The sequence below is a fragment of the Daphnia magna genome, linkage group LG7 (genome assembly GCF_020631705.1).
Source record: "Daphnia magna isolate NIES linkage group LG7, ASM2063170v1.1, whole genome shotgun sequence".
Lineage (NCBI taxonomy): Eukaryota > Metazoa > Arthropoda > Branchiopoda > Diplostraca > Daphniidae > Daphnia > Daphnia magna.
Window position 1 is genome coordinate 8,266,771 of NC_059188.1, and position 13,270 is coordinate 8,280,040.

At 43.9% G+C, this 13,270-nt stretch overlaps 2 pseudogenes; one reads left to right on the top strand and one right to left on the bottom strand.

Moving 5' to 3' along the window:
• Window positions 1–971: 971 nt before the first annotated feature.
• On the top strand, window positions 972–2,045 carry LOC123474116 (annotated as a pseudogene).
• A 4,044-nt stretch (window positions 2,046–6,089) lies between these two features.
• Window positions 6,090–7,589, bottom strand: LOC123474370 (annotated as a pseudogene).
• Window positions 7,590–13,270: the final 5,681 nt, after the last annotated feature.

Genomic DNA, 13,270 nt, shown 5'->3' on the forward strand with positions numbered 1-13,270 from the left:
GAAGAACGGCATGGATCGCACGATTCCTAAGAAGGAGTCAAGGGATGTTAAGACCCCCTGGACAAGAATTCATGGAATCAATAAAGGTATTCGAAAAGGTGATCCAAATTAACCGATTATCTAGAGAAGAATTGGATGAAGCGGAGCTGACTATTTATCGGCAGCTCCAACGGGAGCGATACCCCAAGGCATTTGAATCTCTGCAGCAGGACAACACAATCCAACCCAAGGAGAAAATCGCATCTCTTCTCCCAATCTGGGACCAAAGAGACAGACTCATCCGTGTACAAGGAAGAGTGTCACTTGCTTTAAGGGATCGAAATATCGAACCCCCAATTCTGCTTCCTGCAAAACATTTAGTAATCTCCTTTCTAATTACAGACAAACACGAGTCTTTATTACATGCAGGAGTAAAAGGAACACTATCGGAACTAAAGGAGAAGTTCTGGATAGTGAAGGGACGGCAGCAAGTTAAAACCGCTTGGTTCGCTTGTATTGAATGCCAAAAACTAACGTCACCACCGTTCCAAGAACTAGCAGCCCCACTTCCGTTAAATCGACTCCGCCAGGCGCAAGCATTCCATATTACAGGAGTGGATTTCGCTGGACATTTGTTTTACAAACCAGCCCCATCCAGAAGGAAAGCGAAAGCCCTGACATCAGTCCAGGATCCGACTTCAACAGACGATCCAAATAAAGAGCCAGCTGAGGAGCTTCTCGCGGAAGAAGACGCTCCAAATGAAGCTCCGCTCGCAGGCGAAGAAACGCCAACAGAAGAGGATATCGAAATCCAAGATATTCCACCGACAACGACTAAAGCTAAGAAGACTAATCAGCTCAAAAGTTATGCTTGTCTTTTCACATATGCTGTCACTCGTGCGATTCATCTGGAACTGATGCCGGACATGACCGCACGCTCCTTTCTATTTGCCCTCCACAAATTTGCAGCTAGACGAGGACCCATATCGGTGATGTATTCCGACAACGCACAAACTTTCCGATGTGTCGACCGACATTTAAAACTACTCAACTCCGATCCGACTGTCCAGGATTATCTTGCCGCCAGGAAGACTCTCTGGATATATTCCGCCAGCCTAGCCCCCTGGTGGGGCGGGTTCTGGGAACGAATGGTGAGGAGCGTCAAGGATCTGCTTCGACGCTCCAACGGTCGAGCTTGTCTGGACTACATGGAATTGGAAGCAAGCTTAATTGAGATAGAAAGCGTGATTAACGCACGCCCGCTCAGCTATATCGGAGAAGGAGCCGATGATCCGCTTCCAATCACTCCTAACCAATTCCTCAACAATCGACGTTCTACTCGCGCGGACCCGGAGCCAGCTACTAATTTAATAGCTCCTACCTCAACTAGCACCAAGTTGTTAGAAATGGATAAGCTCAGAAGAAATTACGTTGCCGATATCTGCTCCAGATTTGTGGACGACTATTTACGTCAACTGGACAACTTTCACTCCAAGGGGAAGTCCGGAAGAAAAATCCGCCTAGGAGAAATCGTCGTAATCCACGACGAAAACTCCAAACGTTTAATGTGGCCGATAGGAGTAGTTAAGGAATTAATACCTAGCCGTGACGGACTTATTCGTTCCGTGATGCTTAAAATTCCCAACGGGAACATCATTAATCGAGCAATTCAGTCCCTTCACCCCACAGAAATAAGAGAAGATCGAGATGAGGACATCGAGATTGAAAATCCGGAGCCGACCCGGGAGCCGGATGAGGATCCAGCTCCACTCGTCCTAACACCGGAAATTGAGCCAGCGGTCAGAAATGTGGTACCGGCCGCCGGAGAGACGGACAACGTCGTCGGAGAAGTCGAGCCAGATGGTACGGGCTCTAGTGGGGAGTATGTTGGGAATGTAATCGCCCAACAGACGACGACAACCCGATCCGGCCGCCGGACGACTGCACCCGCGCATTTGCGCGACTATTGTCTCAGGGGCCCCCGATAGGTGGCCCCAAACCCCCATTGTTTCCCCTCCTTTAATTGTTACACCCCCACTAAGTGACTGTAAATCTATCAGTGTAAATCGAATAGACGGTAGGACCAGACACAGTTCTTAGTGTCAATTTAATTCTCAACTTAAACTGTAAGTACGGTACGACACACCGCAAAAAGTATTACAAAGTTTACACTCTGAGGGGGGTTAGCGGAGGGGGAAGGTTTGACCAGTCAACTCGACTTGGCTCATGACCCAGATTTGGTTCGATCTGGTGTCCGTTGGGTTTTTTTGTAGCCGTCTGATTCAAGTGGATGAGAGGGTCGAAATCAATTAAGTGGGCGTCTCTGACGTCATTCGGCGCGACAGCGTCCAAATCGATCAGTTCCCTGTCACCTTCGTGATCCGGGGTATTGACTTCATCTCCTGCTTCTACGTCGGCAAGATCCTCTTCGTTGTCGGAGTCCTCTTCTCTTAGCCTGGTGGCTCTTAGCTTAGACTCTCGTAAATCGTCGAATTCGACGCATTCCTCATCTCTCCAAATCATGCACTCTGTCAACGCCTTCAGGCGGTTGACGTGCGTAAGCTGGGTACCATTTCCATTGTACGCACCGATTTCCACCGTATGGTTAGGGAAGACTTTTGAAACTCGAAAGGGGCCTTGATATCGAGGGTTTAATTTTTTGCTCGTTCCTAATTGAGTATCCCTTACGTCCAGGAGGACGCGATCACCTACTTCAAAGTTCTCTTCCTTGGCTCTCTTATCATACTGGGTCTTCTGCTGCCTTCTAGCTTCCAATAGGTTTTCTCTGGCTAGCGCAAAACCTTGCATCGCAACGTGCAAACGATGCAAACGTGCAAACGATGCAAACGTTGCATCGTTTGGCTTTTCTAATCACGAGGGGTGATTAACTCCGGTTCCGGTCTTAAAAACCTGTCGACAACCATGTTTGGGTCCCTAGCTGTAATTAAAAAATACGGACTCTCCATCGTGGAAGAGTGTACTGAGTTTCTATATGCCGAGGCCATTAGGCCGAGAACTTCTTCCCATTGCTCGAAGCCGTTAGCAATATATTTTCGCACCATATCCACCACTGTTTTATTAAAGCGTTCTGTCATCCCATTCGATTGAGGATGATACGCCGTCGTTGTCTTATGTTTAGTCCTGAGCTCTTGACATCAACTGTTGAATAATTGAGATGTGAAATTCGTCCCCCTATCTGTTATGATAATTTTTGGGGGCCCATGATATAAAACGATTTTGTCCATCAGCGCCCGGCAGGTCGTTTCTGCCGTTTGATCGGACAAGGCTACGACCTCGGTCCATTTAGAGAAAGCATCAGTCATGACGAGTACATATTTATTTCCTTTAGAGGATTCGGGTTTAATAGGCCCAAGAAAATCCATGCCAATAAATTCGAATGGAGCCGTCGCGATCTCTAACGGGTGTAAGAACGCTCTCGTTACTACCCGTCTTTGCAACGCACAAGCTTCGCATGACTTACAATAATCCTTAATATCACGCAACATGTGGGGCCAATAGTATTTATCCCGTATCCGGAGATACGTTCGTAAAAAGGCGAGGTGCCCTGCTAATAGCGAAGCGTGATATTCTTTAATAATACTTTTCCTCAATGAATACGGCACAACCGTTTGCTCTTGAATGAATTGCCTCCTTTTTTCGATGGTGGGAGAAAATCCCTCCTCAAAACCCCTTGTTCAATGTGGAACAGTTCAATCTCCTTTATCCAGTCTGGGTTTTCTAATTCGTCTTGTTCGGACAATGTACCTTCTTTGAGATAACGAATGATTTTTGAACAAGTTTCATCTTTTCGTTGCACCTCGATAATATTGTCAGTGAAATCCGTTCGTTCCTCGGCAGTTACAACACGAATACGAGAGAGGAAGTCTGCATTTGCGTGCTCCTTTACTGGTTTGTGAGTAATTTTATACTTGACTGCCGACAATTCAATCGCCCATCTACCTAGTCTGCTTTTCTTATCCTTGTGGGTTTCCAACCACTGGAGTGGTCTATGATCGCTAATGATTTCAAATTTGTCGTCCTGTAAATAGTGACGGTATCTTTTTATTCCATAAACGATGGCTAAGGCTTCGCGCTCTATAGCTGAGTAGTTCCGTTCCGCCGCATTCAAGTGTCTACTCGAATACGCAATCACGACTTCCTTCCCATTCTGAATTTGACTGAGCACCGCGCCGATTCCATAGTTACTAGCGTAGGTGAAAATAAGGAACTCTTTATCGAAATCAGGGAAGGCGACGACAGGTGGCGTAATGAGACATTCGCGCAACGTTTCGAAAGCCTTTTGTTCGGCCTCTCCCCATGTGAAGGTGGCGTCCCCAGCTTCTTGTTCTCTTACAATTTTCTTAACTTTCTTGTTGTGATTATCCCTGTCCTTTTTCTTTTTGGTCAATTCTATTAACGGATGCGTGATATCCGCGAAATTTTTGATAAAACTTCGATAGTAGGATGCGAGCCCCAAGAACGATTGAATTTCTACAATGGTTGTCGGCCTTTTATAATTTTTCAACAGTGTAATTTTCTCTGGGTCCGGGGCGATTCCACTGGCTGAAATCACATGCCCTAGATGTTGCATTGATTCACACATGAATTTGCATTTTGAGAGACCGAGTTTTAAATCGGCTTCTTCTAAAAGGTTGAAGATGCGTCCTAAATTTACTAAATGTTCTTCTTTCGATTTTGAGAAGACTATAATGTCATCGAGATAAACTAAACATATTTTCCCGATGACTGAACGTAAAACATAATTCATTAACCGTTGAAATGTGCCAGGCGCATTAGTCAACCCGAACGACAACCTTTTCCATTCGTACAGATTGTTGTCCACTATGAACGCTGTCTTTTCTTTGGAGCTGTCGTCCATTTCTATCTGCCAATAGCCTGAAGCTAAATCTACGGTAGTGAAATACTTTTGCCCGTGGAGTAAGTCTAGAACATCGTCTATTCTAGGCAAGGGAAAGGAATCTTTTTTTGTTATACCATTGAGTTTTCTATAATCCATACAGAGTCGGATTTCTCCGTTTTTCTTTTTTACTAATACTACGGGGGCCGCCCATGGAGATACGGACGGCCTTATTATCTTGTTAACTAATAATTCCTGCAAAATACTGTCAAGCTCTGGTTTTACGTTTTGGTGTATCCGATAGGGGCGTAATCTAATGGGTCCTTGTCCTTCCGTATTAATGTGATGCTTTACTATCCCCGTTTTCCCTAATTCTCCTGTAGTGGATGCAAATATTGATTTTCTATCGATTAAAAAATTTGTAATGCTGGTGCTATCTACTCCTGACATATCAGGTGGCAAATTGTTGGCAAAATCTACAGCACTGGACGACAGCTCGCGCTCAGCACAAGAATTGATATTATCTTTTTCTATCCGGCAAAATCCTAACGTTCCGATTATTTCATACCTTGGCAGGGAGATTGGTTTATTCGTTTCATTAACTAACGCTATTGTAAAAACGACCTCCTCACTACTCTTATTGATGAAAGGATCAACTCGTAATTCGCTGTTCAGTCCCGGTCCTCTGTGGAAAAAAAAAGCAAGATTGGGAGGTAGCTTAGCCCCATTCCCTTTCGATTCAACGACAGTGGCACTAAAGGGCTTGATCGTGATCTTCTCTCTTGCTACGATGGTGGGCGAGGAGTCCGGTTTCAAGGTTTGCTTGACTCGGTAAATTCTCCTTTCGCTACCATCAATGATGAACTTGTGCTCGTACAATGCATCTAAACCTAAGATACACTCCTCGCTGATGCTATCAACGACGATAAAATCCTGCAGAAGATTATCGCCTAAAACTTGAACTTGTAGGGTCACTAGCCCTCTTATAACTAGTCTGGTGTTCTCTACACCGTATAAATCAACCGGAACGTCAGCAGTAAACTTCATTACACCTTCCTTCAATCTGTTAAAACTTCTGTCTTAATTAAACTTCTACCCGCCCCACTATCTAAAAGGCCCTTGAATTTCTCATTTTCAACTTGGATGGGAAGCCGCGGTATTTTATTTTTTCTGGTTTCTATTACTTTATTAATAATCTGCCGGGGTTTAGGACAAGGCCTACCGTTTTGCCCCACGTTACAATTGGTGGCTTCTAGTTTTCCTGATTCCAGGGGTTGAGCTGACCAGGATTCTGAGCTGGCGACGCATATCGCGCGTCGGAACGAAGTGGTGCGGATGGGCAATCACGCGCAATGTGCCCACCTTGATGGCATTTGAAGCAGGTTGGCCCGTTTGGTCCCCACCAACACTTGTCAGTGTTGTGAGTTGTTGGGTTCCTGCCGTTATTTGCGCAATAAGCACAATACCGCTCTCCTCTGTGAGGGGGTCCATTAACCGGATTATTGTGATTATCCTTGTAAAATGGTGGTGGATTACGATGTACTGGCGGTTGATGCGGAACTCGAGTACTTTTGTCTGTAACCAGGCCACTGTGATTTTGTTGATACTGTCTCATTGGTTGAGCCTGGGGGATCGCTTGGCTCATACCGGCGACCTAGAGCTGCAGATTTCTCGTCATTTTATCTGAGTCTCTGGACTGTTTCATCATATCGCTATAACTCTTATTTCTAGCTTTCAAAAGGTTTTTCAATTCCTCTATTTCCTGTTTGCTTTCCGCTAATTGTGCGTTATGGCCCGTGGCGACGGCATTGATTGACTCGTGACTCTTATCTGTAAGTTGGGTGGCTCTCATTTTCTGCGAAAGCTGCTCAATGACTGATTTTAGTTCTAAGATCTCGTTTTTTGTTTCCCTCAATTCCTGGGCATTAGCATTTGCCGAAACGGCGTTGACAAATTCGACGCTCCGTTTCTCTAGTTTGGCTTCATTTAAGATAGCTGCACATTTCTCTGTTGCTTTTACCAGGTTATTTAAGTTCCTATTGTCTTTAAAACTCATTCTTTCGCGTAGGTTGGATTTTAACCCTCCCAGAAAGCCATCCAATAACATAGTCTCTCTTAATTTGAGGACATCTGCATCAATTGTCTTTCCTACTTCTGTTGGGTAGGCAAACGAGTAAAGCTTCTGTAACCGGCAAGCATAGTCCCTGATAGATTCCCCAGAATTACGGGTGCAATTTTTAAACTCTGTGAAGTACATTTTTCTGTTATCCCCTCCGTGGAAGCGTTCATGGAGATTCTGTTTAACCTCAACGAATGATTTTGCTTCCCTTGGATAATTTAGCTGGAAGGTTGTAATACAGTCCCCTGCAGACCCAAAAAGCTTTGAGCCTAAAAGTTTTATTTTTCTCCCTTCTTCAAAATCAGCGGTGTCGACTACCCTTTCAAAATGTTGTATCCAGTCCTCAAATTTGGTTGACCCCATTCCATTGAAAGCGGGTACCTGAGCTAATAACGCTATCGTTTGTTGTTGCTGGTTCTGCAATAACTTTTGACTATTGTAATAGCTCTGGTTCGTAGCAGTGGAGCAGTTGACCTCTTTTTCGACTATATCTACCACGCGGAACTCGCTTGCGCCACAAGCTGTTTTTGTTAATGCCAAGGCGGCTTTCGCTCCTGCTGCGGCATCTTCTCTTGACGCCCCTGTCTCCCGCAGACATTTGTACAAAGTCTCATAAGGGTTTGGATGCGCCATCGTTGGTCTAGGTGGGTTCGTGTCGATCGTTTGCTGAGAAGGGGTTGATTTGAAATTTACGCTTTTGTACGGTGTGAACTTTGTTTCTATTTGTTTTGACGAGGACGGTTGGGGTTTTTCGAAGGGGGAAGGGTCGTTTGAGTTTTTACTTGTCGAGTGAACGGGTGAGGCGTCTGCGTTTCCACCAATCGGGTTGAAGGGGAGATCGTCTGTGTTCCTACTTGATTAGTAGGAGCTAGTTTCTCTGTCGTTTGTTGTGATTGGTCTGTATAAAAATTCTAATATCTGCTAATAGGCGTCGAAGAATATTTGAGGGGTGGAAGGGACTGGTCGTCGGCCGGCGTTTCTACTTTCTCTTTCCCTCTTAAATCTTCCTCGACACGTTCTCTGGTGCGTTCAAGGTCTTGCTCGACTTCTAAATCGTTGTGAGACTTCACGCTGCTGAAATCGTCGTTCTCATCTGCTGACTCGGGATCGCTTTCGAGTTTGAGATAGATGTCGTTAATCAGAGTGGACTCGACAGGTTTAATCGTTTCTGGCACAAGGGGCTGGAAAGCTTTGTTTCGATTACGTTCACTGACTCGGGTCGGCGTCTGGCCCTTTACTCGGATGTTGCGATTTTTCCGCACCATTAGACCCGGACCCGACTGCTCAGGTGCCTCTTCGGTGTGAAGTTCGACGTCTTCCACGTCAGCGTTTAATTCGGGATAAAGGCGAGTATGGGTGACAGGTGTCCTAGGTAGGAGTTTGCTGACGACGTGGGCTCAGTCATCTTGACGCTGGCTGGACGTTTCCTCGATCAAGTTTCGAATTGGATTGGACGAGCCATGTAAACCTTTTCCTTTACTTAAAAATGCTGCACGGTCTTCTTCGAACGAGGAATTTCCGGGCAGAGGTTTAGTCTCGACAAGGTAGTCGTTCTCGTCTTCGTTATAGTCGTCGACTGAGTAACAGTCGTCGTCAACGGCGGGCTGGCGTCGTTCCGCTGATTTCGGAGAGAAAGTGGTCAAGATAGACTTCCCGAGTGTGTTGAAAAAGCTAGGATGCCTAATTTTGCTTTAGGGGCTACTGGCGTTGCGTGGGCCATTCGTTGGCGAGTGGTTTTCTGCGGTCGGGACGGTGCACGCATTCGATCCAGATGGTGCAAATTGCATCACCCCAAAAAATATCGTAAAGGGGGAAAAAAAATTACCGTGATACTGAACAAGGCTGTAAAACTGTGGGGGTGACGATAAGATAAGAAGGTAATGAAACTGTGCACTAACAATTGGCTGGGCCAGCTGATTTGGAGAGAAAATTCAATTAAGCTTTCAAAGTGGGTTTCAAAAAAGAAACCGGCTTGTCTGACTTCGGTTTAAAGTTACTGACGCTGCATTGGCATTTGTTGCCGAGGGGTTTTCTGAGGTCGTAAATCGCATCCTGTAAAAATAGAACGGTGGTGATGATGCTTGCAGAGAAGAAGAAAAAAAAATATCGATGGAGGAAAAAATCAGTTAACGTAAGGCGGAATCAAACTCGACCAAACAATTGGCAGAACCATCTGTGTTGGGAGAACAATTAAAATTGACCTTCTCGGTGAGTTGGAAAAAAAAGAATTTCCGGTTTGTCTGATTTCGCCTTAGAATTACTGGCTTTGCATTGGTCATTCGTTGACGAGGGGTTTTCGGTGGTCGTAAAGCGCATCACCGAAAAAAAAGAAAATGGCAGCGATGCTTTGCAGAGAGAGAAAAAAATGGATGGGAAAAAAAACAGTTAACGTAAGGAGGAAGTCAAATTCGACCTAACAATTGGCAGAGCCAGCTGTTTTGGGAGAACAAATTAAAATAGTCCTTCTCGGTGAGTTGGAAAAAAAAAAGAATTCTGGGCTTGTCTGATTTCGCCTTAGAATTACTGGCTTTGCATTGGTCATTCGTTGACGAGGGGTTTTCGGTGGTCGTAAAGCACATCACTAAAAAAAAAGAAAATGGCGGCGATGCTTTGCAGAGAGAGAAAAAAAATGGATGGGAAAAAAACAGTTAACGTAAGGAGGAAATCAAATTCAACCTAACAATTGGCAGAGCCAGCTGTTTTGGGAGAACAATTAAAATAGACCTTCTCGGTGAGTTGAAAAAAAAATTATTCCCGGCTTGTCTGATTTCGCCTTAGAATTACTGGCTTTGCATTGGCCATTCGTTGTCGAGGGGTTTTCGTTGGTCGTAAAGCGCATCCCGAAAAAAAAATGGCGGCGATGCTTTGCAGAGAGAGAAAAAAATGGATGGAGAAAAAAAAATGGCAGAGTTGGCTGAAGACCAACAAAACTGCTATATAAGTTATACAAAAAATGGCAGAGTTGGCTGAAGACCAACAGAACTGCTATACAAGTTATACAAAAAATGGCAGAGTTAGCTGAAGACCAACAGAACTGCTATACAGGTTATACAAAAAATGGTAGAGTTAGCTGAAGACCAACAGAACTGCTATACAACGTGTGTGCGTGGCGCATTATGTTGAGTTTCATTTTCTATAAATCAAACCAAATAAACATTCGCGCCGACGGAGATGCTGTTTAGCATCTCATGTCAAATAAACATGCGCGCCGACGGAGATGCTGTTGAGTATCTCATGACAGTCTTCGTTGACTTTCATTCGTCTGCTGTTCGGGTTCTCTGTGTTTAACTGTCATCTGGTAAAGAGGTAAAGTCTATTGCTTGTAAAATAATTGTAAGAAATTATCTTGTGTAAATTATTGCACTGTATTGCTTGCTATATGTCCCAGCAGTGAAAACCTCTCAGGTTACAATACAGTATTGGATTAATGAGACTAACTCTTTCTGTGTACTTGTTTATTTAATCTTAACAGGTTATGGGCCCAGGATATTCACGTGTTACTTAAGTATATTCATTCATCATGGCCGAAAGTCCCGATAGACGACGTGACTATGTCAAATTCAATGGAATCAACTTTCCCCAATGGAAATTTGCTGTCATGCTTAAGCTGAAGAAGAAAAAGCTTGACGGAATAGTGCTTGGGACTGAAACAAGACCAGTTGAGGTAACAAAATTCATTCCAATAAAGAGACAACTTGAAACTTTAGATTGTTCCTGTATTGACTAAGTTGTCTCACACACATGTGTCACACTCGTAGAAATTCTGTATAGCCTGAATGTGTCATCGAACAATGATTAATATTTGTAACAAAGCATTAGTCAAATATTTCAACGAGTGAGACACAAGTGATTGAGTCAAAAAGAACTTCAGACGTAATCAACTGATCAATAGAGTACGACAAATGTGAAATTGACTGTTGGTTGGACAACAGGTAACTTATTGTTGGCTGTGTCATGAATGACATTGACTGTTCATGCGTAACTTATGATATTTTTTGATTTGGTTAGGTAACTTATTGTTGGCTGTGTCATGAATGACATTGACTGTTCAGTGCAACAGGTAACTTATGCGACATATTGACTGTGATTTGAGTATCACAGGTAACATATTGAATATGTCTGTTGATTAAATATTGAGAATACCACAAGTAACTTATCGACTGCGATGATTGAATAGCACTGGTAACTCAATAGCTGACTGTGAAAACGAGTGTGTATTTTGAAACTACAGAGGAATCTATAATTATTTCAACCTATTCTTGATGATAGAATTTGAAGCAGTACTGTGTTGTGGATATCATTTTGACATATATTCAGAGAGTTCTATTTTTGAATCACAACAACAGGTGCCTGAAGAGATAGATGGAGTAAATGTGGTGACTAATCAGAATGCAATTGACTCATGGAACGAAAGAGACGTGGATGCCTGTTCCATCATATTTTACAATATTGAGCCAACGTATCAAACCTCCATCGAAGGATCTGCTACTGCTCATGAAATGTGGAATAGGTTGATACTGCAATATGCCCAAGTAGCTGTGGCCAACTCTGCCCATCTTCTTGGAAAGTTCCATCAATATCGAATGGATCCCGGTAAATAATTATTGAAGGAACTCGTTTAGACACGAAATGTGAATGACTGAATAATGTTTGACATTTTATTTATTTACCAGATCATTCAGTCATGGCTCACATAAATAGACTCAGATTGATGGCTGACGAACTAAAGAGTGTCAATTCCCCAATATCTGAAGAAACTCTAATTGTGAGAATTCTTCAAACACTACCACCCAGTTATCGATCTTTTTGTCGGCCTGGGATAGTGTTCCACGAGCTGATCAAACTATCGCTAACTTAACGGGGAGACTCGTAACGGAAGAACTCAGAGCCAAAACCCATGGTGTAGCAGATCCTGCTGATGTTGCCTTCTTTGCCTCACATCCATCAAGAATTCAGCAACAACAAATGATACAACAACATCACTCAGAAGCTAATCCTGCTCGGAGCCGAGGTTGTATTCTTTTATCAACAGTACAGTTCGCTAAGTAAGTGGAACTCAACTCATATTTCTGCAACTTATAGGCTCAAAAGGTGACCACTACAACCGGGGAAATAAGCATAATTTCCGTGGCGAACAGTCAGGCTATCGCAACGATCACAATCAACGTAGCTACAGCCATCGAGGTGGACAACGTGGAAGAGGTGGAAGAGGCTGTTGGAGTTGCGGAATGACAAACCACAAATCCTACAACTGCAGAAACAAGAAAGATGAAGAAAGAAAAGATGCAAGAAATGGTCAGTTTGACAAAAACCGCGACTACGACTCTAAAAACAACTCCTTTGCTGCTCTCTCTTCTCTCTGTTTTGTTGCACGAAAACCCATCGACTGGTATGCCGACTCTGGCGCGACGCATCATATGACTGATCAACGTTCCTTTTTCAGCTCATTTAAGGAAATCGACTGTGAAACTTGGAAGGTGAACGGCATCGGTGGTGCTCAGCTAAACGCGTTGGGAATCGGCACTATCCCAGTTCATTCCTATGTCAACGGAGAAAGAAAAAATGGCGAATTTCATGATGTCCTTTTTGTTCCTGGACTGGGAACCAATCTTTTCTCGATCGGAATTGCCACCGACTCTGGTATTGACGCGCACTTCATCAAGAACACTGTTGCATTTGTGAAGAATGGCACAGAGATAATGTCTGGCCAGAGAGTCGGCAAGTCGCTGTATCATCTTAAAGTAATAGCCAAGAATTCCGACCAAGACAGCACTTATGCAGCCGCTGCCAGCACTACTCGTCCCGTTCCAATCTGGCATCAACGTCTAGCCCATCTCAACTGCAAGACTATTTTGAAAATGGCAAGAACTAATGCTGTCGCTGGACTCGATCTTGACTTAAACAATCTTGATTACCAACTATGCGAAGGATGTATATTCGGAAAGATGAGCAGGTCTCCTTTTCCTACCAGCTCTACTCAGGCAGAACATGTAGGTCACATCATCCACTCCGACATCGGAATCGTTCCTGTTCCGACTCCTAATGGTGAACGCTACTATTCAATTTTTAAAGACGACTATAGCAACTGGACATCGATGGCGCTGATGAAAAAGAAATCCGATGCAGCTGATTTTTTCATTAAATTTGTTGCTTTTGTAAAAACTGCAACGGGAAAAACGGTAAAAATTTTAAGGACGGACGGCGGTAAAGAGTATGACAACGGTTACCTTAACAACTTTCTGGCTACCTCCGGAATCGTTCACCAAACTAGCAACTCCCACACTCCCCAACAGAATGGTGTTTCTGAAAGAATG